The 26,967-nt window shown below is 39.8% G+C and overlaps 1 long non-coding RNA gene across 2 annotated transcripts; it reads right to left on the bottom strand.

Moving 5' to 3' along the window:
* Window positions 1-16,110: 16,110 nt before the first annotated feature.
* Window positions 16,111-24,577, bottom strand: LOC142164877 (uncharacterized). Of its 2 annotated transcripts, none has more exons than XR_012695953.1 (3): window positions 24,445-24,577; window positions 16,996-17,108; window positions 16,111-16,321 (listed from the first exon to the last, which is right to left on the bottom strand). It is a non-coding gene; the product is annotated as an uncharacterized LOC142164877 (long non-coding RNA). The 2 variants fall into 2 exon arrangements; XR_012695952.1 differs by lacking the exon at window positions 24,445-24,577 and adding an exon at window positions 23,673-23,772.
* Window positions 24,578-26,967: the final 2,390 nt, after the last annotated feature.

Below are 26,967 nucleotides of genomic sequence, written 5' to 3'. Positions count from 1 at the left end.
GTTAATTACATGCTTGCCGGTTATTTATAGCAGGATTCCGAATGCTTTTACAAATCAGAAACAGGGCCACGCCCACGGGCAAGTGATCGAATTTTATGGGCCCAAACCCAGCTCATGCGGGATTGGCCAGGCCTGGGCCACTGATTTTCCGACGAGGGCCTGCTTAGTCCATTTCAACTTGGGCTCGACCTTCGTAAGGTTGAGACCGTAAACTTGTGTTCTTTGTTCTAAAGGTGTGGTTTATCAGTTATAACAAGGCAGTTTATCAAAAGGGAAGGAAATTAACTAATGATGGATAGTTTTCATGCATTAATGGACATGCTAATCACAACCATAGCTAATTTCTGAGTTATAGCCTACTACACTGTCAAACCTTTTATCTATCAGCCTACACACACAATAGGATATCAAGTTACCATACATTGACATTTACTATGTATGAGAGCTAACTCCAGTATCCAAACAAAAAATGTAAACTATTATATATCACATGATTTTCAACATACAGGCTATGTATAAAAATAAACAATCTTCAGCTCTTCTCTTTTGTATTCATGCTCAACTTTCAAGTTACATTGACAGTATTAGTCGTGTACCTGGTATAGGAAAACAAAAGAAGAAGGAGAATGATCAGCTGGGTAGTATGCAACAACACAGCAACAACAGATAAACAGCAGTCAACAATCAGCAGCAACAACAATCAGCAACAATGTCACCAATAGTCCATAGACAAACAAACAACAGTTTCAACCACGAGGAAACCCACAGGTGGTCGAACACCAAGCAAACAATCCCAGACACAGAGTAGTAAAACAGCCGAGAAAACCAGAATATTCAATGCCAAAGCAACAGCAGTTCAATTAGAGTAACTGACTTGGCCAAGGCAGCTTGGCCAACTTAATCTCTTATGCAGTTTTTCAGACAATGTTTGGTTACAATGTTCTGAAATTTTCTTTCTGTTTTTCCTTTTTTGAAGACTAAAAAATGTCCAACCCTTTTTATGTTCTGAAACAGTCCTATTTATAGGCAGAAATGACAAGCACTAAGCTGCCTTGAACCCTTCCCCTCTTTCCTGCCCATAACTTCTTTTTAAACTAAGCAAAGTATTCCCCATGCCCATCCATTCGACAGGCCTTTAGCCTGTATTTTCTGCCCAAAAGCATGGGCACCCCTTTTTAATTCAATCAGCCCCACGCTACCAAGTTTGGCTCCCCACTATTACATTAGTTTAATCCTAATCTAGTACCCTATTTGTCAACTCATTTAAACTAATCATTTCTGTTCTTTTTTATACCCAAATTACCCTTGTTAAACCCTAATTATTACTGTCCTAAACCATTGCAGCATCAGGGCATTTTGAACTTCTGAAAGTTCAAATTCAAAACTGCCCTAGGCTGGATCCTAATTATTTGCATTGTAGTTACAAAACAGTGTCATCCAATTAACAACAAAGTTCGATCAGTCGTGTGAAGTTATCAGAACATTTGAACATTCAGTCATAGAAAACTAATCGACGGCGTTTATAAAATCGACTATACTAATTATAACAAGAAATAATCAGTCGATTAAATAAACAACACGTACAGGGTCCCGAATGACTTCAAACAACTTTGCACAATACTAGGAGGCCATATGAATTATTTATGCGACGACTAATCTAATCGAACATGTATATCATAGAACGTATTCAAACATGCACAGAAAACAATCAGCCAGATAAAAAGCCTTACAAAGATGGAAGAAATTGGAATGAAAATACCAGAAATAACAAATAATCACAACAAAACATGCTAACAAACTCAATCAATATTCGAACAGAACTAAAAAGAAAAAGGAAAACTTACTGAAAATGTTTAACAAGGGCCGAACCAAATCTGAACTAGATTTGACCATTTGAGGCCGAACAAACTTTAATCGGGATGTTCTCAACCGAGAACACCTTGATTAAAGTCTATTAGACCCCAAACCCCCTATGAAGCCGGTCGGATTCCAAGGTTCTTTGTGTTCTAGGGTTCGAATCTTCAGATTTGGTTTTTTAGGACTTGTGGGTAGATTTGGACCAAACCAGGCTTGGTTTGGTCACGAGGGTAGTCAGGGGACTGTCTAGTGTGAATCTGGGGTGGTTTGGTGTAGATCGAGTTTTGTCTCGAATCTTCAATTGAAGATTCGAGAAGGTGGGGGAGGATTCGAGCCAAGCTGTTGGTGGATTTGGATTCAGGGGGTTGAGGTGCATCAGGGGTGTTAAGGGGGTGGTCACCGGCGTCCTTGCCGCCAGGTTTAATGGTGAGGGAAAAGGGGGCGGCGTTAGGGTTTCATGGGGTTCGGGGTCTGGTGAAGAAGACGATTGAAGGGGTGCTTGGATAGGGGGCGTGGGGTGTGATGAGAGGCTTATATATGATCTAGGGGTTTAGATCCTGGCCGTCGGATCATATGAGATCAAGGGCCAGGATCTATTCATTAAAGGGGGACGACGTCATTTGAGGGTGATGGTGGGTGAGACCGGGTAGGGGGATGGACCGGGTCATGTTAAACGGATCTGGGGGTGTGATCCTGGCCGTTGGATTGGACTGGTTGGAACGGCTGAGATGAACCGTCCCTGAAACGACGTAGTCTTGGTGTTGAACTACGTCGTTTTAATGGCCTGGGGACGGGTTGTTTGGGCTGGCTGACTTGGGCTGCTTTTGGGCCTCAATTTTAAAAATGAAAATAGGTCCAAATCCGATGTCTTAACAATTTGCACTTTTCTTTTGTTGTTTTTTTTTTCTAATTTTGAAACACAATTACATGAAATTAAAACAACCAATAATTTAACACTTAACACCATTATCACACACATATTAAAATATTTAAATAGGTTAAATCACACCCTAGAATATATTTTTTGTGAATTTTCTTTTAATTTTCTTTTAATGACCGAATTACGCTTCAATTACACATGACATACATATTTCGTATTTTGTTCGGTAAGATTAAATGAAAACGGACAGAACCACAAATGAATACCAGCACATGTCACGTAAAATCGAAAAATTGTACAGCGAGGCCATTTATCATTATTTTTTGATTTCTTTTGGAGTGATTGTCCGTGAAGCAAAAATCACGTGCTTACAGTCACACAACTCAAATTTTAGTTTTCAGTCAATTTCTTGGTATGTTAGAAGTCAGGAGCCCGCCTGGAAAATGGAGGTGTTAAATATTTTAAGTAGTCGAAGTCAGGAGCTCGCCTGGATAATAGAGGAGTAGTTTCAATTTTAAGTTCAGCAATCAGGAGCCCGCCTGGATAATAAAGGAGTAGTTTTAATTTTAAGTTCATTAGTCAGGAGCCCGCCTGGATAACAGAGGAATACATTCGAGTTCGAGTTTATTCAAGTTCAGCAGTTTGGAGAGAGGGAATAACATCTCAATTCACCAGGGGAATAGCAACGGGGAATTTTATCGAGAAAGCACAAGACAACAAGGCAACGCAAGACAACAAGGCAACAAGGAAGTACAAGAGCAAGTTTGAAGAACCTAGATAGGACTTTTGTAATTAATAGTTCATAGCTTAGTCTAACTTCTTTTACACGGTGTAATAAGGGAAGTCAGCAAGCAGCAACAACAGCAATCACAGTGATATCACAGCTCCCGGTAGTCCCAGCTACCAGACATTCCCGAACTACACTGACCTGATTCCTGTTTAGCCCAGGATATGTAGGCAACCTCTGAAGCAGGATGCGGTCAAACTTTTCAAAAATGCTTCACAACGGAATATTTGAACGGGCAAAAATCGCTCGTATTTGCTCACTTATCTTTGCCCGAAAACCTTTCGTGTTTCCGAGCAAAGAGGGGCAGCTGTGAGCACGTGATTTTTGCTCTATATATGAATAATTCCCACAAATTCCAACAAAATAATTTTTCTTTATTTTTACAAATTTTTGTGCATTTCGGTGTCATTTTTTGTTAATTGTCGCATTTTATTTGTGCATGTTAATTTATATAAAATACAAAAATATGCATTTTGCATTTAGGTTTTTAGTATCAATTAAGGGTTAATTTGTTTAGAATAAAACATGAAAATCACAAAAATTAGTTCACTTTTGAATTTTTATAATTTTTATTATGAATTTGTCATGAAATAGTTTTTAAACAATTTTAGGCATTAATTAGTTTTAGTTTTAAAATATATTAGGACTTTATTTTAATTGTTGCAATTCTATAAAATCAGAAAAATAATTACAAAATTACAAAGTGGAAAACAAATAGATAAAATGAAATAAAAAAGGAAATTGAAATGAGAAGCAAAGGGCTAACCAATTTTGGGCCAAATCAGTAGAAATTCTCAGGCCCAAACACGTTTATATCTATGCCAACCAGTCCAGCCCAAATCCCCCAACCCGGTCCGGTCCCTAGTAAGTCCAAACGACGTCGTTTCCCCAGCCTTCAATCACGACCGTTGGATCTCATCAATCCAATGGTCCAGATCTAACTAGGATGTTTGTATATAATTGTCCGAAAACTCCCCCTACCCCATTTGCATCGTCTCCCTCACCCTCACAAACCTTAATCCACGCCGTCCCCAAATCCCTCGCCGACGGTGAACGTCAACTACACCAACGGTCACCCAATTAACACCATCAACTCCCCTCTTCTACCTCTTTCCAGTCCTGTATTTGTTTTTCCTCGAATCCGGCCAGAACTCATCGAATATCGATTTGAAGTTTTCCGGTCAAATCGCAGATTTATCCAAACCAGCCCAAAATCACACCACACAATCCCCGGACTTCCCTCCACCCAAATCCATGATTATATTCCTTCAAATCTTTGTGAAGCGGCTCGAATTTCAGATCTAAGAATTTCTGGCCAAAACCCTAAACCAAAATCTTTATGATTTCTAACCGTAATATCCTTAACCATGTGTTCTCTTGTAAGAACACATGGTTAGGGATGTTGCGTGTCAAAAATCTGAAAGGATTCGGACGTCAGTGACTGGCCGGAGTTCCTCGTGCTTCTGTGAGTTTTTCCTGTTTCTTTTTACTTGCATGGTTGAAGTTTTAGTTACAGTCTTGGTTTCATTAAGTGTTCTATCAATTTTACGATTTATTTTTGTGTATTAGTATAGTTCTGTCAATTGCTGTTAGTTCTGAGTTTGATATTTGAATGGTCGATTGTGAGCTTATTGGTTAAAAATTAGTTTAATTTCATTTAATGTTGATCATGTAGCTTAAGCTTTGCTTTGATCGATCCTGGTTTCTGGCTTTTCTTAGTTTGATTGAGTTGGTGTAATTGAACAATGGGGGTTGGTTAGTTTGATTAGTTAATTTCTGAGTTCTAATTAATCAGTCTTAGTTAGTTTTGGATTAATTTAGGGGATTGGTTATAGTTGTTGAGGATGAGGGTAGAATCAGTAACTTTGAGAAGCCTTCAGGGTTAGTTTGGGCATGGAAAAGGGTAATTCTGATAGGAATAGTAATAGCAAAGTAATGAAAGGGCAGTATAGGTATTGCATGGGTAGAAGAATACCCTAGGGCCTTCTAGAATAGGATTTTAGTGCACATTTCAGCACAATAGGGGTGTTTACTTGAGTAACAAGTTAGAAATAAGAGGATTAAACTGAAAATAGGGGAGAGACTAAAAAAGAAAACCCAAAATCTGATTAACCCTCTTGTATCACCTATAAAAGGGCATCAAGTGCCTTGGGGAAGGGGACTTGAATTCTCAGCCCAAAAATCCCCACCAAAAGCTCTCTTCCCTACTTTCAATTCCAGCTAGTATTTCAATTCCAGTATTCAAAAAATAAAAACATCAAAGTGAAGAAATCAAAAACAATTTTAGAGTTTCATTACTAGTTTTGGATTTCAGTTGGGTTTTAGGTCCAGCAGGATTGCAGAGGTATTTAGGTTCGGCTGTGAGGGCTAGGAGTGCATTACAAGTGTGTGTTGAATTGATCTATTGAGTCTGCTTGCATTTCTGGTTTCAAAAGTAGTTCCTGGCCTGTTCTGTGATGTATATTGTTGAGTTTGTTATTGTTGTTGTTCAAAGTAGCTGACTCCTTTCCTTCTCATATTTTCCTTTATCCAGGTACACAATTGTACCCCTGACGAATGTGAGCTCAAACGAGCAGAAATGAATCATGTGAAGAATAAATGTACATGCAGAATTGAGTTCTAATTTAGCTAATTTTCAGATCTACGTATTCAGTGTTTAATTCATGGATATTGTTTAAGTTTTTGTTTGCCTTTGTGATAAATGGACTATATAAACTGTTACATTTCGAAGTCATGTGATTACTATGAAATGAACACCAGTGTTAGTTGATTATATGATAGGTTGATAGTAATGTTGGCGTGAATTAATTCGGGAATAATTAGTCTGCTCTACGTTATTGAAATCGTGTTTACAGCTTGGTGTTCACCTTGATGATGTCTATGAACACAATGGAATATCAGTGGATAAATTAGTCCGTATATATAAAACTGGAATTCAATTGACTAGTTTTCTTCTAATTCAAGTAGATGTGTATTATTTCCCCTTTGCTAATTATTGAATACTTGAAATAATTTAGAGGTAATTTCAGGGGGTGTCTGGGTAAGCTGGAATCAAAGCCTCGCTGGGCTCAATGATAAGCCATCTCAGGCTGTCACGCGAGCAACCTTCATGAGTTTGGGCTTCTTAAGGGATTCGATCCCAGGTGCTGATGCCTGCCACCTATTCTTCCCTTTCGCTTGCCTAACCAAATTCTGGGCCGTTTCTGAGGCCCATCAGCGGTCCAGCCCATTGTTGAGGCTGGACTACTAAATTTTATTCAGTTTACATATAATTAAGTTCCCTTTTTTAGGGATATTTGATCATTAGAAAAACTATAGTCACTCTCAAATGGGCCTTTTAAAAATATTAGAGACGAACTTCGCCCAACAAAATCACGTATGTGGGGCCGTCAATAATTGGATATTAAAATGATTAGAATTCGGGATGGCCATTTAGCGAACTCCGCGGTCTTTTCCCAAAATAATATTACGTTGGAATCTTTAGGCGCGGTTTTAATTAAAATATCTCCTTAAACTCGGGTGTGCATTGATATGACCCAAATCCAAATCTCGACGAAATCGAAATGTGTTGACAACCACGGGTGCATTGATTGCGAAGTGGTTCGAAACGTGTTTTTACGACGTTGCAATTCTTTTAAAAACTAAATAATGATAAAAAGCGGTTTACAAATAAAAGGCACATAAGCTAGCATATGTTAAAAATCAGATAAAATCAAATACAACAGTTAAGCGACCGTGCTAGAACCACAGAAACCGGGAATGCCTAACACTTCTCCCGGGTTAACAAAATTTCTTACTCGGATTTCTGGTTCGCGGATTGTTAACAGAGTCATAAATTTCCTTGATTTGGGATTCAACCGGTGACTTGGGGCACCATTAATCTCCCAAGTGGCGACTCTGAATAATTAATAATTAAATCCCGTTCTGATTGTCCTTTAATTGAAAAAACTCCTTTACGCCCTTTCCGGGGGTGTAGGTAGTGAAAAAGGAGGTGTGACAATTGGTTCCTTCGATGTCGCTAGTGTTGATACCAAAATCACTTCTTCGACTACAAACATTTCTAATGCGGTCGGTTGCTCCCCGTAGCTTGTTTTAATCCCTCCTAGCGTTGGGAATTTTAATACTTGGTGAAGGGTCGAGGGCACCACCCTCATGTTGTGGATCCATGGCCTCCCGAACAGGGCGTTGTACCTCATGTCCCCTTCAATCACATAAAACTTGGTTTCATGGATGGTCCTTGTGGTGTTTACTGGTAATGTTATTTCTCTCTTAGTAGTTTCACAAGCCATGTTGAATCCGTTTAGCACACGGGTTGTAAGCATGATTTGGTCCTATAGGACAATTTGTTCTACGACCCTCGATCAAATGATGTTGGTCGAGCTACCTGGATCAATCAACACACATTTAACTCAAGATTTATTCATGAGTACAGATATTACTAGTGCAACGTTATGGGGCTGCATGATTCATTTTGCGTCCTCGTTGCTGAAAGACAAAGTTCCTTCTGGTATGTAATCTCGAGTCCGTTTCTCCCTTGTGATGGATACTTTGGTGCGTTTTAACATTGGGCCTTGAGGAACATCGACCCCTCTGATGATCATGTGAATGACGTGTTGAGGTTCTTCTTACTCGATTTGTTTATTGGAGTCCCTATTTCTGAAATGATTCTTTGCTCGGTCAGCCAGGAATTCTCGAAGATACCCGTTGTTGAATAATCGGGCTACATCCTCCCTCAACTATCGGCAATCATTTGTTCTGTGGCCGTGAGTGCCATGACATTTGCATATCTGGTGTCACACCTCCTTTTTTCGCCCCCGCGAGGGGCGTAGGAGTTTTTTCCAATTAAAGGACAATCGAAACGGGATTTATTTATTTATTTCAGAGTCGCCACTTGGGAGATTTAGGGTGTCCCAAGTCACCAATTTAATCCCGAATCGAGGAAAAGAATGACTCCATATTACAGTCTGCGCACCAGAAATCCGGATAAGGAATTCTGTTAACCCGGGAGAAGGTGTTAGGCATTCCCGAGTTTCGTGGTTCTAGCACGGTCGCTCAACTATCATATTCGGCTTGATTATCTGATTTAATACATGTTGAACCTATGTGCAAAATTTAACTTTTAACCGCTTTTATCATTTACTATTATTTTTATCAAGAATTGCAACATCGTGGAAACACATCTCGTACCACGTCACAATCAATGTACCCGTGATTAGAGCCACATTTCAACTCTGTTGAGATTGGGATTTGGGTCACATAAATGTGCACCCGAGTTTAGGAAGATAACATTATTAAATACGCACCTAAAGTGACTAGCGTATCATTTACTTTGGGTAGGGCCATGGAATTTTACTAAACGGTCCATCCCGAAGTATAAGCAATTTTAAAGCAAATATTTACTGAGGGCCCCATAATTTTGTATTTTTATTTGGCGAGGATCATCTCATTCTTATTTTTTAAAAGGAATTTGCAACGTCATGGACACGCATCTCGAACCACGTCACAATCAATGTACCCGTGATTAGAGACACATTTCAACTCCGCTGAGATTTGGATTTGGGTCACATAAATGTGCACCCGAGTTTAAGAAAGTAATTTAATTAAATCGCGTCTAAAGAGGCTAACGCGTTATTATCTTTGGGGAAGGCAGTGAAATTCACTAAACAGTCCATCCCAAATTCTAAGTATTTATTATGACCGATTATTGAGGGCCCCGCAATTGGTATTTTTTATTGGGCGAGGCTCGTCTCATTTTTATTTAAAAGAACAAACCTACAGTGACTACATTTTCTATAAGTTTGTCTCTAAAATAAAAGGAAATCTCCCGATTAATTATATGCTTAAACAAACGTAACTTATTAGTTATTAGTTTGTGGTTAATGCAAATGGAAAATTGCAGTCGAGTTTGTACCAAGAAGGATTGCTTTTATTCTATACTCTATCATTTACTAACACTAGAACATGAGATAGATAATAATATCGAAACAAATCATTCTTTGATTAATTTGAACTAGCATTATTAGATGAAGTTATACATGTGCAACCCCATTACTCATTAATCAGTCAACTACATTTTATACAAAGAAAGGAAAGTTCTATTCAAACACAAATCTAAACAAAAGGAATTCAACAGGAACAAAGCCTGATTAATATTTCATTCTTCGCTTCGAGCCGAGAGTGTACAAATGTGTACCTGGAAATGGCAGTACAAGAAAAAAAGAAGAGAGAGTCAGCAGCAGTAGTAACACAGCAATGCAACAGCAACCCAACAGCAGTAATTCGAACCAGATTCAGGGCCCAGAAAACTTTGAAGAAAAACCGAACAACTCAATAGAACAAACCCAAAAGTTTGTAAACAAACTAAACAGCAACAACCCACGCGTGTATTAAACTTGAAAACTACACACGTTTCTCACTTTGTTTTTGTTTTCTCTTTTTAAACTCTACCACACTCTCTTCAGATTTTCAGAATGTATTCCTCCTAAAATGTTCTCTCCAAAAATCTCTCTAGAAAATAATCCTCCAAATAATAATCCTCTTCTCCTATGTCAAGAATGACTCTTATTTATAGCAAGACTCTTGTCTTGAACTCCTAACCCAAAATATTCCCCCAATGGCATGCTTTGTCCCCACTAATTAATGTTTTCTTTATTTTAAACCCTTGTCCCCCATGCCTACATGCTTTGTCCCCCACTACATTAAATAAATATATCAAACCCAACCCATTACATCTTGTCCCCCATGCCTAACATAAACAAATACAATATTCTCCCCCACTACATTATGTCTTGTCCCCCATTATATTAAACAATTATTATTAACCTCACCCCATTACATCTTGTCCCCCATGCTTAACATAAAGAATTATTCAAAATGTTCAATTTTCAAACTACCCCTCCGACCTTATTGCAATTACCATTTTACCCCTGAACGTACTGCAATTTACCAAACTACCCCCATCAGCTATAACCAATCAATTAATCAAACTCAACCAAAATATAGCCAATATGACCAATTTCTACACAAATTCAAACAACAAATCACATGAACACGATTTCTGAACCAATTCAACAACAAATCACATGAACACAAATTGAACAACATCAAATTAATGTGCATAAATTAACCATATTGGGAACCAATCCTGGTTAACTTAGACCAAAAATTGATGAGCAAGGAAACAACAATATTAATAACACAATACATGATTCAAACTAAATCAACAAATCAAAAACCAAAACATAAACTCACATTAAATTACTGGATGAACTTCAACTTCAAACAAAGATGAATATGAATTAAATCTATTTTAACAACAAAACATGACGGATTCAAATGATTAAACCAACATATTTCCCTATTACAACTAAATTCTTTTAGACAAATAACAAACAAAACCGAAGAAGAAACAATTACGAATTTAAGCTTGAATCTAACAACATTAACAACTTCTGAAAAATACATAAAATACATGAAACAAATTGAAGAAATAATTAATTAAATTTCAATTTTAATCTAACAAACATTAAACTAATAATTTATACCTTAAAAAACAAACAAGAATAATAAAACAAACATGAAACAAACTGAAGAAAAAATAAGAAAAACGATAAACACGAATTGGTTAAACAACTAACCGGAGCGGAACGACGATAAACTTGAACAAAACAAATCTGCCCGGAAAGAATTATCGTGCCAACATAACCTGACAAACTCGACCCATGTATGAACTATTTCGACAAACTCCGACCAAAGTGAAGTAGCGACGAGCTACTGTGATGGAGAAGTCGAAGAAGAAAGCAGCAACGCCACGAAAACGATGAAGTGAAGCAGCAGCGCGGCACAGTAGCACCAGCGCAAGTGGAGAAGATGCAGCGGTAGCCATGGGAGCTCCAGTTCGAGCTCGATGAAGCAGCTGAAGATGAAGCAGCAACGCAGAAGCAGTTGGGTCCGTTTGAAGAAGGTCGACGTATAGGCAGCAGCTGCGACGAGGAAACAGCAGCGACGAGGGTCGTTTGGACGCGACGACATGCGGGTTGTTGGCAGAAAGCAGAAGCAGCTGGAGCTTCCATGGCTGCTTGGGGCTGTTTGAGGTCGTCCATGACTGGACGTTGTAAGAGCAGCAATGGCGATGGCAGTGGAAACGCAGCAAACATGGCGTTATGGCCATGGCGACAGGTCGACGACGAAGACGCAGCCATGGACGAGCTTTTGAGCTCAACATGGAGAAGATGGGTTTCTTGGTGGTGTGTGTGTGAGTGAGGCGTGAGGGGGAAAGGGCAGCCATGGATGGGGTGTTTGGGATTTTGGAGAAGAAGAAGAGAGGGTGGGGGGCGGCTAGTTTAGTTTAGGGTTTTTGAGTTTGTTTTTGTTTTGGGAAAAAATGAAATGAAGAAAGGTTGGGTATTGGGGTTATGGGGCGGACCGGGTCGACCCGGTTTGAAATGGACCGGGTCATGGGCAAGGTTGGGCAATTATTTGGGCCTGTGGCTTACAATTGAAGAAGTGGCCCAATCCGATTTTCTTTGTATTTTTGCTCTTTTTTTCTTCTTTTATTTTCTAAAACTAAATTCTAAAAAAAAATCCTTAAATTAATATATAGAACTAAATTAAGTTATAAAAGCGCAAATTAACTCCCGATAACAATTAACGCACAATTAAGTAATAATTAAGCATAAAATTGTACAATTGGACATTAAATGCTAAAAATGCAAAAGATGCCTATTTTTGTAATTTTCAACTTTTGTAAAACAAACTTAATTAGTAACAATTATAGAATTAAATCCTACATGCAAAATGCGACATATTTTTGTATTTTTTATTAATTTAACAAATAAACATGCACAGACAAATATAAATAATTATCCAAAAATGTCACAAAAATTCTCAAAATTGCACACCAAGGAAAATCGTTTTATTTTGCATTTTTTGGGAGTAATTCTCATATAGGGCAAAAATCACATGCTTACAGCTGCCCCTCTTTGCCCGAAGACACGAAGGGTTTTCGTGCAAAGATAAAGTGAGCGATTTTTGCCCATCCGAGTACTCTGTGTGAAGCATTTTTTGAAAAAGATTTAACCGAACCTTTGCTTCAAAGGTTTCCTACATATCCCTGGCTAAAGGGGAATCAGGTTAATGTAGTTTCGGGAAGTTTTGGTAGCTGGGACTACCGTGGGACTGCAATGTTACTGTTGTTGCATGCTATTACCACTGCTTACCGATCTCCTTGTTACACCGTGCTTAAAAGAAAACAAGAAGCTAGGCTAGACTGCAACTTGTTCTTGTTGTCTTGCTTTCTTGTCGGCTTGTGTTTCCTCCGGTGCTTTTCTTCCGTGAATTTGGGGATGACACTGGCCCTTTGCTTTTCTGAATACCAGTTTTCATCATTTTGTTCGGTCCGCTGGGGACATGGCTTTCTTTATTAAGCTTTTCGGAGGTTCCTCTGGGGATACGACTTTCTTCATCAGATTTGTTATGTTGGGCATAATTTAATGTTCACAAGCCGCTTCTTTCAAGACGTGTCTTTTCTTCCTTTTGACTCAGGCGCTTGAATTTGTGTTGGGACCTCTTGTTGCAACCTTCTACTTCCCGGTGCTGGGATTTTTATTGCTTCCTGCTGGGGATTCCTGTTGTAACCTTCTGCCTTCCGGTGGGGTTACTGATTTCAAAATCTGCAGTATAAGACTCAAAAGTATTCCTCTCATTATACAGGTGGGCGCCTGAAACATAAAATGTAAAGACTGAAAAGTATTCCTCTCGTTATACAGGTGGGCGCCTGAGACATAAAATGCAAAGACTGAAAAGTATTCCTCTCATTATACAGGTGGACGCCTATGTAACTCAGACATGAAAATATTCCTCTCGTTATACAGGTGGGCGCCTATTCAAACTAAGACATAAAAATATTCCTCTCGTTATACAGGTGGGCGCCTATTTAAACTAAGACATAAAAATATTCCTCTCGTTATACAGGTGGGCGCCTATTTAAACTAAGACATGAAAATATTCCTCTCGTTATACAGGTGGGCGCCTATTTAAACTAAGACAATAAAATATTCCTCTCGTTATAAAGGTGGGCGCCTATTTAAACTAAGACATGAAAATATTCATCTCGTTATACAGGTGGACGTCTATTTAACTAAGACATAAAAATATTCCTCTCGTTATACAGGTGGGCACCTATTTAAACTAAGACATAAAAATATTCCTCTCGTTATACAGGTGGGCGCCTATTTAAACTAAGACATAAAAATATTCCTCTCGTTATGCCGGTGGGCGCCTATTTAAACTAAGACATAAAAATATTCCTCTCGTTATACAGGTGGGCGCCTATTTAAACTAAGACATATAAATATTCCTCTCGTTATACAGGTGGGCACCTATTTAACTAAGACATAAAAATATTCCTCTCGTTATACAGGTGGGCGCCTATTTAAACTAAGACATGAAAATATTCCTCTCGTTATACAGGTGGGCGCCTATTTAAACTAAGACATAAAAATATTCCTCTCGTTATACAGGTGGGCGCCTATTTAAACTAAGACATAAAAATATTCCTCTCGTTATACAGGTGGGCGCCTATTTAACTAAGACATAAAAATATTCCTCTCGTTATACAGGTGGGCGCCTATTTAAACTAAGACATGAAAATATTCCTCTCGTTATACAGGTGGGCGCCTATTTAAACTAAGACATAAAAATATTCCTCTCGTTATACAGGTGGGCGCCTATTTAAACTAAGACATAAAAATATTCCTCTCGTTATACAGGTGGGCGCCTATTTAAACTAAGACATGAAAATATTCCTCTCGTTATACAGGTGGGCGCCTATTTAAACTAAGACAATAAAATATTCCTCTCGTTATAAAGGTGGGCGCCTATTTAAACTAAGACATGAAAATATTCATCTCGTTATACAGGTGGACGTCTATTTAACTAAGACATAAAAATATTCCTCTCGTTATGCAGGTGGGCGCCTATTTAAACTAAGACATAAAAATATTCCTCTCGTTACTAAGACATGAAAATATTCCTCTCGTTATGCAGGTGGGCGCCTATTTAAACTAAGACATAAAAATATTCCTCTCGTTACTAAGACATGAAAATATTCCTCTCGTTATACAGGTGGGCGCCTATTTAAACTAAGACATAAAAATATTCCTCTCGTTATACAGGTGGGCGCCTATTTAAACTAAGACATAAAAATATTACTCTCGTTATACAGGTGGGCGCCTATTTAAACTAAGACATAAAAATATTCCTCTCGTTATACAGGTGGGCGCCATTTCAACAACTTTTTTTTTTAAAATAAAAAATAAAACGCCTTTCCTCTGTTCAGGCGGGCTCCTGACTTCAAACAAACAACTTTTAAAATAAAATGTCATTCCTATGGGTAAAACTAAACTTAGGAGGAAATGCCTCTCCTATGGGTAAAAACAAACTTAGGAGGAAATGCATCTCCTATGGGTAAAAACAAACTTATGAGGAAATGCATCTCCTATGGGAAAAACAAACTTAGGAGGAAATGCATCTCCTATGGGTAAAAATAAACTTAGGAGGAAATGCATCTCCTATGGGTAAAAACAAACTTAGGAGGAAATGCCTCTCCTATGGGTAAAACAAACTTAGGAGGAAATGCCTCTCCTATGGGTAAAACTAAACTTAGGAGGAAATGCCTCTCCTATGGGTAAAAACAAACTTAGGAAGTGCGTCTCCTAGGGGTAAAAACAAACTTAGGAGGAAATGCATCTCCTATGGGTAAAAATGAACTTAGGAGAAAATGCATCTCCTATGGGTAAAAACAAACTTAGGAGGAAATGCATCTCCTATGGGTAAAAACAAACTTAGGAGGCAATGCATCTCCTATGGGTAAAAACAAACTTAGGAAGCATCTCCTATGGGTAAAAACAAACTTAGGAAGTGCATCTCCTAGGGGTAAAAACAAACTTAGGAGGAAATGCATCTCTTATGGGTAAAAACAAACTTAGGAGGAAATACATCTCCTATGGGTAAAACAAACTTAGGAGGAAATGCCTCTCCTATGGGTAAAACTAAATTTAGGAGGAAATGCCTCTCCTATGGGTAAAAATAAACTTAGGAAGTGCAAACTAAACTTAGGAGGAAATGCCTCTCCTATGGGTAAAAATAAACTTAGGAAGTGCGTCTCCTAGGGGTAAAACAAACTTAGGAGGAAATGCATCTCCTATGCGTGAACCATTTCCCTATTCCTAAATTATTTTACTTACCTGTGTTGTCTTCCCTCGATTTTGCTGGGGATGAATTTTCCTTTTCTTCCTTACCCACTCTGGGTTGTTGTCACGACCCAAACTGGATGGCCATGACTAGCACCCGACCACACTTGTCGATCACCAACGTACATTTCATCTAACCTTCATTATTATCTTTTAGGGCTGACGAGATCAATATAAATGGTAGACCTAGATCATGGACAACCAGCAATAAAGTATGATGGCATGAACATACAAAGCAGGGGATGACTAGACAATCAAAAAACTACATATAAGTTATGAGCTACCACGCTACTATGAAAGACTATACAACAAAAACTAGCCGACAAGGCATACCAAACCATACATGAGTCGACACCTGTCTATGAGCCTCTAAAAGAACGTAAGTGCTGCAACATAGCCGGAACAGGGCCCCGACATACCCATAATGTCTATAACAAAAATTGCATACCAAGACCAAGGCAAGTCCGGAGAAGGGATCTCGCCAATCACCGCTGAACTGGACAGTCTACTGTGGTGGGGGAGCTTCACCTGCCTGTCTATCAGGACCTGCAGCACGACATGCAGCGTCCACAAATAAAAGGACGTCAGTACGAATAAAGTACTGAGTATGTAAGGCAAGGAACCATAAATATGATCAGTAATGTAAGCAAGGATAGAGAATATACAACCTGTAACATCTTAGTACCTCTGAGGGCTACTTACATGAAATGCATGATACATATGTATAAATACATAAACCTTTAAAGCATTCGCCTCTGTGGGCATCATTATCATCATATCGTACCCGGCCATAATAGGCTCGGTAGAATCGTACCCGGTCACGTGGAGCTCGGTAAAACCCAACTGATCAGTGGTTGCACAATAGGTGCCGTACCCGGCCAACTATAGCGTGGCTCGGTAGAGTAAAATAGATACATATATATAATGCATGCTCGACTCATGGAATCACATTCTAAACCTTTCGGAGTGACGTAAGGTCGGTATCCTCTGTACGCGTTATTAGGACTAACTCTTCACTATGAACCTTATAAGATTTAAGAAGTACGAACAACATTGATACCATAAGAATAAGAGAAGCAACATTAACATCAATCGTTCCATAAGAGGGAAAACAATGTAAGTACTGCTAGCTTCTAAGAGTAGAGTATCTTGGAAGCTCGTTCATTACATTATGTACAATCGGAGTCGTGCAAAAGAAGGAAAGGGATAGCCTCACATACCTTGTATATACTGCCCCAATCTCAAGCTATGCAATTGTCAAAACTCCTTAGTCTTTATACAGAAAGAACAACTCCAATTTGACCTTAAATTTCCATGAAATATCCCTCCAATGCTGCCACAACAACAAAAAAGCGAAACTAGCGATCAATTAGTGTTTTTCGGCACTAGAATCACTTTAGAAGGCTTGAAATCACCTAGGATTGATATTAAGAACATGAGGGAGTATTTACAGAACATAAAACCTTTAAAACAACCTCCCACACGAGCTGAAACGACACAAAAATGAGCAACAACAAGAAGAACAAGAGACTTATTAGCGCCACGGAATTCCCGACACTTGATTTGTGTTGTTTGCCCTTTTTTTGGGTCTTGAATCTTGAGAGAACCTTGAGAGGATATTCCTAGGGTTCTAAGGTCTGAAAATAGTGAGAAGAAATGACTTAAAACGGGTTGGAGGCATCCTATATAGGTCCAAATATCTTAAACCGACTTAGTGGGCCCCATAGAGAGGTGCATGGCGCAGTCTGGCAAAAACGCGAATATCTCTCTACTCCAAGATCGTATCGATGAACGGTTTAATGAATTGGAAACTAGACTCATAAATCTTTAATTTGGTTGGTAGATCACCCCGTAATTCCTTGTAAATTATGAGAAAAGATTAGAAACATTTGACCTAATATTTAAGTAAAATTATGAACCTAAGTTGCGACAACTTTTGTCGACTTTTGTTTCATAACTCGTTTGACTTCAAGACTTATGATACAGATATTATATGATTAAAATACCTTCATAAATGACCTCTTGAGTGTATTAAGCACCGCTAGATTACCTGAAAAGTCGAGTTACAACATCCTTGATTCGTTTAAATTTACTAATACTGGTTAATCACCCTTATACACTCTTGTATCACTTAAGACCAATAGGATATACTTCTTATCATCTCAAAGATAATTCCTTATTGGATTTATGTTAACTAATATATGGCATGAACTAACACATGTGGATATGGGTTGTAACACCCTCCCCCACTTAGGAACATTCGTCCTCGAATGTAAGGGTTTATAGGGAGTTTAAATCATCGTGGATTCCAATGGAAATTTCCGATCAATTTTCCCCTATAAAATGGTCACTAGCAAAACTTGCAAGTAATTAAGCCCAACATATGGCTTCACAAGGCTACACAAAGCATTATGTGTATTTACATTATCTACATATCACCATTTTGTATTAAGGAGGAGTATTCTCAAATTATTGCTTACCTCATAGAGCCGTTTCTTCTTCCAATGTATCATGTCTTCCACCAGCATCCTTGTTATATTCATTCTTGAATAAGTAAGGGTATTTAGACTTCATCTCCTCTTCTGCTTCCCATGTCATTTCTTCCATATTTTTGTTCCTCCACAATACTTTGACGGAAGCTACATCTTTTGTTCTCAGCTTGCGGACTTGCCGATCTAATATCGCCACTGGCACTTCTTCATATGATAGGTCCTCTGTAACTTGTACATCTTTGATAGGGATGACTCGAGAAGGGTCTCCAATACATTTTCTCAACATAGATACATGGAATACCGGGTGGACAAATTCCAATTCGGATGGCAATTCTAACTCATAAGCAACCTGCCCAATTCGTCGAAGAATTTTATACGGCCCGATATACCTTGGACTAAGCTTACCTTTCTTCCCAAAACGCATAATACCCTTCATTGGTGAGATCCTCAGGAAACCCAATCACCAACCTCAAACTCTAGATCACGACGTCGGACATCAGAATAAGATTTTTGCCTGCTTTGTGCCGTCCTCAATCACTCCTGTATCACTTTCACCTTCTCAATAGCTTGGTGAATCAAATCTGGTCCATATAATTCTGTTACACCAACTTCGAACCATCCAACTGGTGATCTACATCTCCTCCCGTATAGTGCCTCGTATGGGGCCATTTTAATACTGGAATGGTAGTTATTGTTATAGGCGAATTCTATGAGTGGAAGATGATCATCCCAATTCCCCTTAAAATCTAGAACACATGCTCGTAGCATATCTTTCAGTGTCTGAATGGTACGTTCAGCCTGTCCGTCAGTCTGCGGATGAAATGTAGTGCTGAGATTTACCTGTGTGCCTAAACCCTTCTGGAAAGACCTCCAAAAGTTAGCCGTAAATTGAGCTCCTCGGTCTGATATAATAGATATGGGCACACCATGAAGCCTAACAATCTCCTTGATATACAACTTTGCATAATCTTCAGCCGTGTAAGTTGTCTTCACTAGCAGAAAATGGGCACATTTTGTAAGTCGATCAATTATCACCCAGATGGAGTCAAACTTATGATAAGAGCGAGGTAATCCAATAATGAAGTCCATATTAATCACCTCCCACTTCCAGGTCGGAATCTCTATATTTTGAAGCAATCCACCGGGTTTCTGATGTTCTATCTTTACTTGTTGACAATTGGGACACTGGGCTACAAATTCTGCAATAGACTTCTTCATATTATCCCACCAATATTGCTCCTTGACATCATGATACATCTTTGTCGAGCCGGGATGGATGGAATATCGGGATTGATGAATCTCATTCATAATCTTCTCTCGCAACCCTGCCACATTAGGCACACACAATCGGCTCTGGTATCTCAGTGCCCCATCTTTTCCGATCCCAAAAGCCATACTTTTACACTGTTGAATGCTTTCTCTTAATCGTACTAAGATAGGATTTTCATATTGTTGTGCTTTTACCTCGGCTACCAAAGATGATTCTGATGTATTCTTTACAGTAACACCTCCAGCATTAGAGTCTAACAATCTGATTCTCATATTGGCTAGCTGATGAAGCTCTTTAATCAACCCCCATCTACCTGCCTCAATATGTACTAAGCTTCCCATTGATTTACGGCTGAGAGCGTCTACCACAACATTGGCTTTACCGGGATGATACAATATCTCGACGTCGTAGTCTTTCAATAATTCAAGCCACCTACGCTGCCTCAAATTCAACTCTTTTTGCTTGAAGATGTATTGTAAACTCTTGTGATCTGTGTAGATGTCAACATGGACGCCGTATAAGTAGTGCCGCCATATCTTCAAAGCATATATTACTACAGCCAATTCCAAATCATGGGTTGGATAATTCTTTTCATGCTTCTTCAATTGTCTTGATGCATAAGCAATCACATTCCCACGCTGCATCAATACGCACCCCAAACCTATACCTGAGGCATCACAATATACCACATAACCTTCTGTTCCTTCAGGAAGAGTGAGCACTGGTGTAGATGTCAATCGATTCTTCAGCTCCTGAAAACTACGTTCACAAGTGTCAGACCACTGGAATTTGGTAGCTTTTTGTGTTAACTTAGTCAATGGTGATGATATAGAGGAAAATCCTTCTACAAACCGCCTATAATATCCTGCTAGCCCTAGGAAGCTGCGGACTTCTGATGGTGTTGTAGGTCTCGGCCAATTTTTTACTGCATCGATCTTCATGAGTGTCGACATTAATACCCTCATTAGATATCACATGGCCAAGGAATACTACTGAGTTCAGCCAGAATTCACATTTGGAGAGCTTAGCATATAACTTACGATCCTGAAGCGTCTGTAATACTATCCGCAAGTGGCCCGCATGTTCCGCCTCCGAACGAGAATACACTAGAATGTCATCAATGAATACAATCATGAACACATCAAGATAGGGCCTGAATATAGTATTCATGAGATCCATAAAAGCTGTTGGGGCATTTGTTAGCCCGAACGACATCACCAAGAACTCAAAGTGCCCATATCTTGTCCGGAAGGCCGTCTTTGGAATATCTTTCTCCCTAACCCTTACCTGATGATACCCTGAACGTAAATCAATCTTAGAGAAATACTTGGCACCCTGGAGTTGGTCAAACAGGTCATCAATTCTTGGAAGTGGATACTTGTTCTTTATAGTAGACTTATTCAACTGTCGATAGTCGATACACATCCGTAACGACCCGTCTTTCTTCCGCACGAATAGGACTGGTGCACCCCAAGGTGAAGTGCTAGGCCTAATAAAGCCCTTATCCAGCAAGTCCTTCAACTGCACCTTCAACTCTCGCAACTCTGCCGGGGCCATTCTGTATGGAGGAATAGAGATCGGTTGAGTGTCAGGCAACACATCAATGCTAAACTCAATTTCCCTTTCAGGAGGAAGGCCTGGGAGTTCATCTGGGAAAACATCTGGGAATTCGTTGACCACAGGGATTGATTGTAAAGTAGGCGGTTTCGCCTCCGTATCCCTAACGCGAACGAGATGATAAATGTAACCTTTTGAGATCATTTTCCTTGCCTTAAGATAGGAAATAAACCTACCTTTCGGTGTAGCAATGTTCCCTTTCCATTCAATGACAGGTTCACCCAGAAATTGGAACCTAACCATCTTCGTACGATAGACAACATTTGCATAGCATGAGGCCAACCAGTCCATTCCCATTATCACATCAAAATCAACCATTTCTAACTCAAATAAATTTGCCGAGGTTTGACGACTACAAATCATCACAGTGCAACCTCTATATACCCTTCTAGCAATCACAAAATATCCTATTGGAGTAGATACCGCAAGGGGTTTACTTATCAATTCAGGTTCAATGCCAAACTTATTAGCCACAAAGGGTGTAACATATGATAATGTAGATCCTGGATCAATCAGCGCATATACATCATAAGAAAACACAGATATAATACCTGTAACAACATCTGGAGACGACTCAAGATCCTGTCGACCTACTAGAGCATAGGTTCGATTTTGAGCACCACTCGAACTCGGCACTGCACCTCTACCCCTACCACGACCTGTCGATTGCTGAAAACCCCGTGCTGGAGGTCGAACTGATGAGGAAGAACCAGACACAGATCCAGTCGGCTGAGCCATACCATCACCTCCTCTATTAGGACAATCCCGCATCATATGGCCAGGTTGCCCGCACGAATAGCATGCATCAGAACCTCGACGACACAGTCCAAAGTGGGCCTTGCCGCACTGATAACAATGTGGTGTTGGGGGTCTCATATGACTAGTATCCCTGTGATGTTGCAAGCCAGATGCCCGCGAACTCTGACCTGGACCAGAATAGGATCGATCATATCGAGGCCTCTGAAACTGTGGAGGAGAACTAGCTACAGGTGGCGCCAAACTCCTCGAAAACTGTGGCCTGATGCGGCCTCTGAAGTCATCAGAATACCCTGCAAATCTCGCCCTCTTATGCTGGCCTCTATCCTGCTCCCTAACTGCCCTCTGCTGGCGCTTACGATCCTCTAGGGTCTGGGCATAAGCTTGAATACGGGAAATATCCATGCCCTCCACCAAGGAGGTTGTCGTACACTCATTTATCAGATGTGGTCCCAACCCATTCACGAACATATGCACCCTATCACTCATCTCGGCCACCATATGGGGAGCATACCTTGCCAAAGAATCAAACTGCACATTGTACTCTCGCACACTCATATTACCTTGTCTAAGGTTCAAGAACTTATCAGCTCTAGCTCGTCGTATCTCAACTGGAAAGTAGTGACGAAGAAAGGCCTCAGAAAATTCCTTCCACACAGCTGGAGGAGGGTTCGGACCCCTGGATCTCTCCCAACTATCATACCAGAGAACCGCTAAATCCCGTAGCCGATAAGAAGCCAACTCTACTGCCTCTGTATCACTAACATGCATAACCCGAAGTGTACGATGAACCTGGTCAATAAAAGTCTGTGGGTCCTCCTTGGGGTCTGATCCGGTAAACATTGGAGGGTCTAAATTAATAAAATCACGAACTCTTGTACTAACTGGTTTCTCAGCAGCACCTGTATTCTGCCTCTGAGCCTGAGCAGCTACCAAGCTAGTCAATAACTGCAAAGCACTCTGCATATCCTGGTCTGGAGTGCCAGACGGAGGAACTGGAGGCGCTGGGTGCCTTCTAATACCCTCTGGAGGAGATGGAGTAGATGAGGTATGAGAGGGCATCTCACTTTGAGCCTCACTTTGTCCTACTCTGACTTGGGGCACCTGACTGGTACCCTCTCCCGCTGCTGTATCAAGCCGTCTACTAATCGTTTGCTTCCTAGTCGAAGGCATCACTGAAAAAAACAAGGTGAATATTAGAGACGAACACTTACGACTCAACTATACGCACGATCTAGATTCAGGAAGAAGGTAACAACCCTAGATGTCATGTAGCCTCCTGATTATAAATGTGGCGCGCTACACATCCATAATCAAGACTCTACTAGACACGGCTCATAGACAACCCCTAGGAAAGACTTGCTCTGATACCAAGTTTGTCACGACCCAAACTGGAGGGCCATGACTAGCACCCGACCACACTTGTCGAGCACCAACGTACATTTCATCTAACCTTCATTATTATCTTTTAGGGCTGACGAGATCAATATAAATGGTAGACCTGGATCATGGACAACCAGCAATAAAGTATGACGGCATGAACATACAAAGCAGGGGATGACTAGACAATCAAAAAACTACATATAAGGTATGAGCTACCACGCTACTATGAAAACTATACAACAAAAACTAGCCGACAAGGAATACCAAACCATACATGAGTCGACACCTGTCTATGAGCCTCTAAAAGAACGTAAGTGCTGCAGCATAGCCGGAACAGGGCCCCGACATACCCATAATGTCTATAACAAAAATTGCATACCAAGACCAAGGCAAGTCCGGAGAAGGGATCTCGCCAATCACCGCTGAATTGGACAGTCTACTGTAGTGGGGGAGCTGCACCTGCCTGTCCATCAGGACCTGCAGCACGACATGTAGCGTCCACAAATAAAAGGACGTCAGTACGAATAAAGTAGTGAGTATGTAAGGCAAGGAACCATAAATACAATCAGTAATGTAAGCAAGGATAGAGAATATACAACCTGTAACATCTTAGTACCTTTGAGGGCTACTTACATGAAATGCATGATACATATGTATAAATACATAAACCTTTAAAGCATTCGCCTCTGTGGGCATCATTATCATCATATCGTACCCGGCCATAATAGGCTCGGTAGAATCGTACCCAGCCACGTGGAGCTCGGTAAAACCCAACTAATCAGTGGTTGCACAATAGGTGCCGTACCCGGCCAACTATAGCGTGGCTCGGTAGAGTAAAATAGATACATATATATAATGCATGCTCGACTCATGGAATCACATTCTAAACCTTTCGGAGTGACGTAAGGTCGGTATCCTCTGTACGCGTTATTAGGACTAACTCTTCACTATGAACCTTATAAGATTTAAGAAGTACGAACAACATTGATAACATAAGAATAAGAGAAGCAACATTAACATCAATCATTCCATAAGAGGGAAAACAATGTAAGTACTGCTAGCTTCTAAGAGTAGAGTATCTTGGAAGCTCGTTCATTACATTATGTAAAATCGGAGTCGTGCAAAAGAAGGAAAGGGATAGCCTCACATACCTTGTATATACTGCCCCAATCTCAAGCTATGCAATTGTCAAAACTCCTTAGTCTTTATACAAAAAGAACAACTACAATTTGACCTTAAATTTCCATGAAATATCCCTCCAATGCTGCCACAACAACAAAAGAGCGAAACTAGCGATCAATTAGCGTTTTTCGGCACTAGAATCACTTTAGAAGGCTTGAAATCACCTAGGATTGATATTAAGAACATGAGGGAGTATTTACAGAACATAAACCCTTTAAAACAACCTCCCACATGAGCTGAAACGACACAAAAATGAGCAACAACAAGAAGAACAAGAGACTTACTAGCGCCACGGAATTCCCGACACTTGATTTGTGTTATTTGCCCTTTTTTGGGGTCTTGAATCTTGAGAGAAACTTGAGAGGATGTTCCTAGGGTTCTAAGGTCTGAAAATAGTGAGAAGAAATGACTTAAAACGGGTTGGAGGCATCCTATATAGGTCCAAATATCTTAAACCGACTTAGTGGGCCCCATAGAGAGGTGCTTGGCGCAGTCTCGCGAAAACGCGAATATCTCTCTACTCCGAGATCGTATCGATGAACGGTTTAATGCATTGGAAACTAGACTCATATATCTTTAATTTTGTTGGTAGATCACCCCGTAATTCCTTGTAAATTAGGAGAAAATATTAGAAACATTTGACCTAATATTTAAGTAAAATTATGAACCTAAGTTGCGACAACTTTTGTCGACTTTTGTTTCATAACTCGTTTGACTTCAAGACTTATGATACGGATATTATATGATTAAAATACCTTCATAAATGACCTCTTGAGTGTATTAAGCACCGCTAGATTACCTGAAAATTCGAGTTACAACATCCTTGATTCGTTTAACTTCTAATACTGGTTAATCACCCTTATACACTCTTGTATCACTTAAGACCAATAGGATAGACTTCTTATCATCTCAAAGATAATTCCTTCTTGGATTTATGTTAACTAATATATGGCATGAACTAACACATGTGGATATGGGTTGTAACAGTTGTACGACCCTCTTGAAACTTGGTCGAAACTCTGTCGAGGATGCTTCTACATCTCGATGATCCGCTGGAGATAACACTGCTGAGGATAACTCTGCTGAGTAAATATGTTATCTTACTCCTTCCAAAATTACTTTCTTTTAAGTAGGATGTTTCATTCCTCTGCAAACTACTTCCCCCTTTTTTTCTTTTTCTTTTTTTTTCTTTTTTTTATTTTTTTTATAGTTTCTTCCTTCGAAGACTAACTCCCTTAAGACTCGTTTTGCCTTTCCCCGAAAGGAACCGCTGAGGATACCGATTTTCACCAAACTTGTGTTGGACTCCTTAAAACTGCTGGGGATAACACTGTTGGGGAATTATTTACTTACCTGTTGGGGGATAGAATGTTATCAGCTGGGGATAACGCTGTCGAGGATAACATTGCTGGGGGATTCTGATTCCTTCAAAACTAGTGCTTCACTCTTCGGAAGGCTGTTGGGAATGATGCTGGTCTCTTGTTTTTCCTGAGCTCAAGTTTTATCCCTTTGCTGGGGAACAACTTCCTCCATTGAAACTTATTATGTTGGGGGCAACACTGGTTCTAAGACCACTTCCTTTGAGACTGGCGTTATCTTTATTCTTCCCGGAATGGGTACCTGACTTCCAGAAAATTTTCTAAATGGAAGGAAAATTTTCTGCCCCAGTTTGATAATATCCCTTGTGGCATGCATTTCTGGCATCAATGCCATTTCCTTTACCTGTTTCAAATCAAAGAAAATTTGTTAGTTTAAAACATGGTGGTTGGTTATGATACTCCTACTGGGATGGCTTTTTCCCTTTCTCCTTCCTTGCTCTGCGTTCCACAACTTGTTGGGGATGATATTATTTGTTGGGGATAATCCCTTCCTGCTGGGGATATTCCTCTTCTTTTGTGGCATAGCTTGGAAACTGGCATTTTCCCGACCTTTTAGTCTAGTATGAATTTCCCAAATCATGCTCACTGCTTTCCTTGCTTTGTTCACGGGCCTTGGCCTTGAGGTTTATAACCTTTGATTTCGGCAAGGGTATCCCTCTTGACACTCGTCAATCCTTTTGTCAATTCCCTTTTGCTGGGGATATCTTTCTTGACATTGGCCTCGCGTTTGTTCCTTGCTGACTATACCACTTGGATGTACTCGCCAGATCTCATCTTGCATAATTGTAAAGCTGTTGGCATATTTTGAAGTCAATTCTCACTTGTGCTGACCAAACAGACTCTATTGGGGTATTTTTCTATGAAAGGAAAAGATAAAAGGGGACAGAATAAAAAGACAAAGGAAAAAGATGACTCTTTAACAAAAGAAACTATAAATAAAACCCTATCAAACGCAGATACCGACTCTAATGGTCATGACATGCACCTGCGGCCTATCCTCCGCCGTCAATCGTCTTTCAAGACCTTCAATTGGCGATTCCCCATCTGATTCTCAATCTTATTCGACTTGTAGTGCCCGAAGGGTTTTCACTATCAAGCCTCTCTTATTTTGTT

The sequence above is a fragment of the Nicotiana tabacum genome, chromosome 10 (genome assembly GCF_000715075.1).
Source record: "Nicotiana tabacum cultivar K326 chromosome 10, ASM71507v2, whole genome shotgun sequence".
NCBI classification, from domain to species: Eukaryota; Viridiplantae; Streptophyta; class Magnoliopsida; order Solanales; family Solanaceae; genus Nicotiana; species Nicotiana tabacum.
Note: the sequence above shows the minus strand (reverse complement) of the source record. Positions and strands in the feature narration are given on the sequence as shown.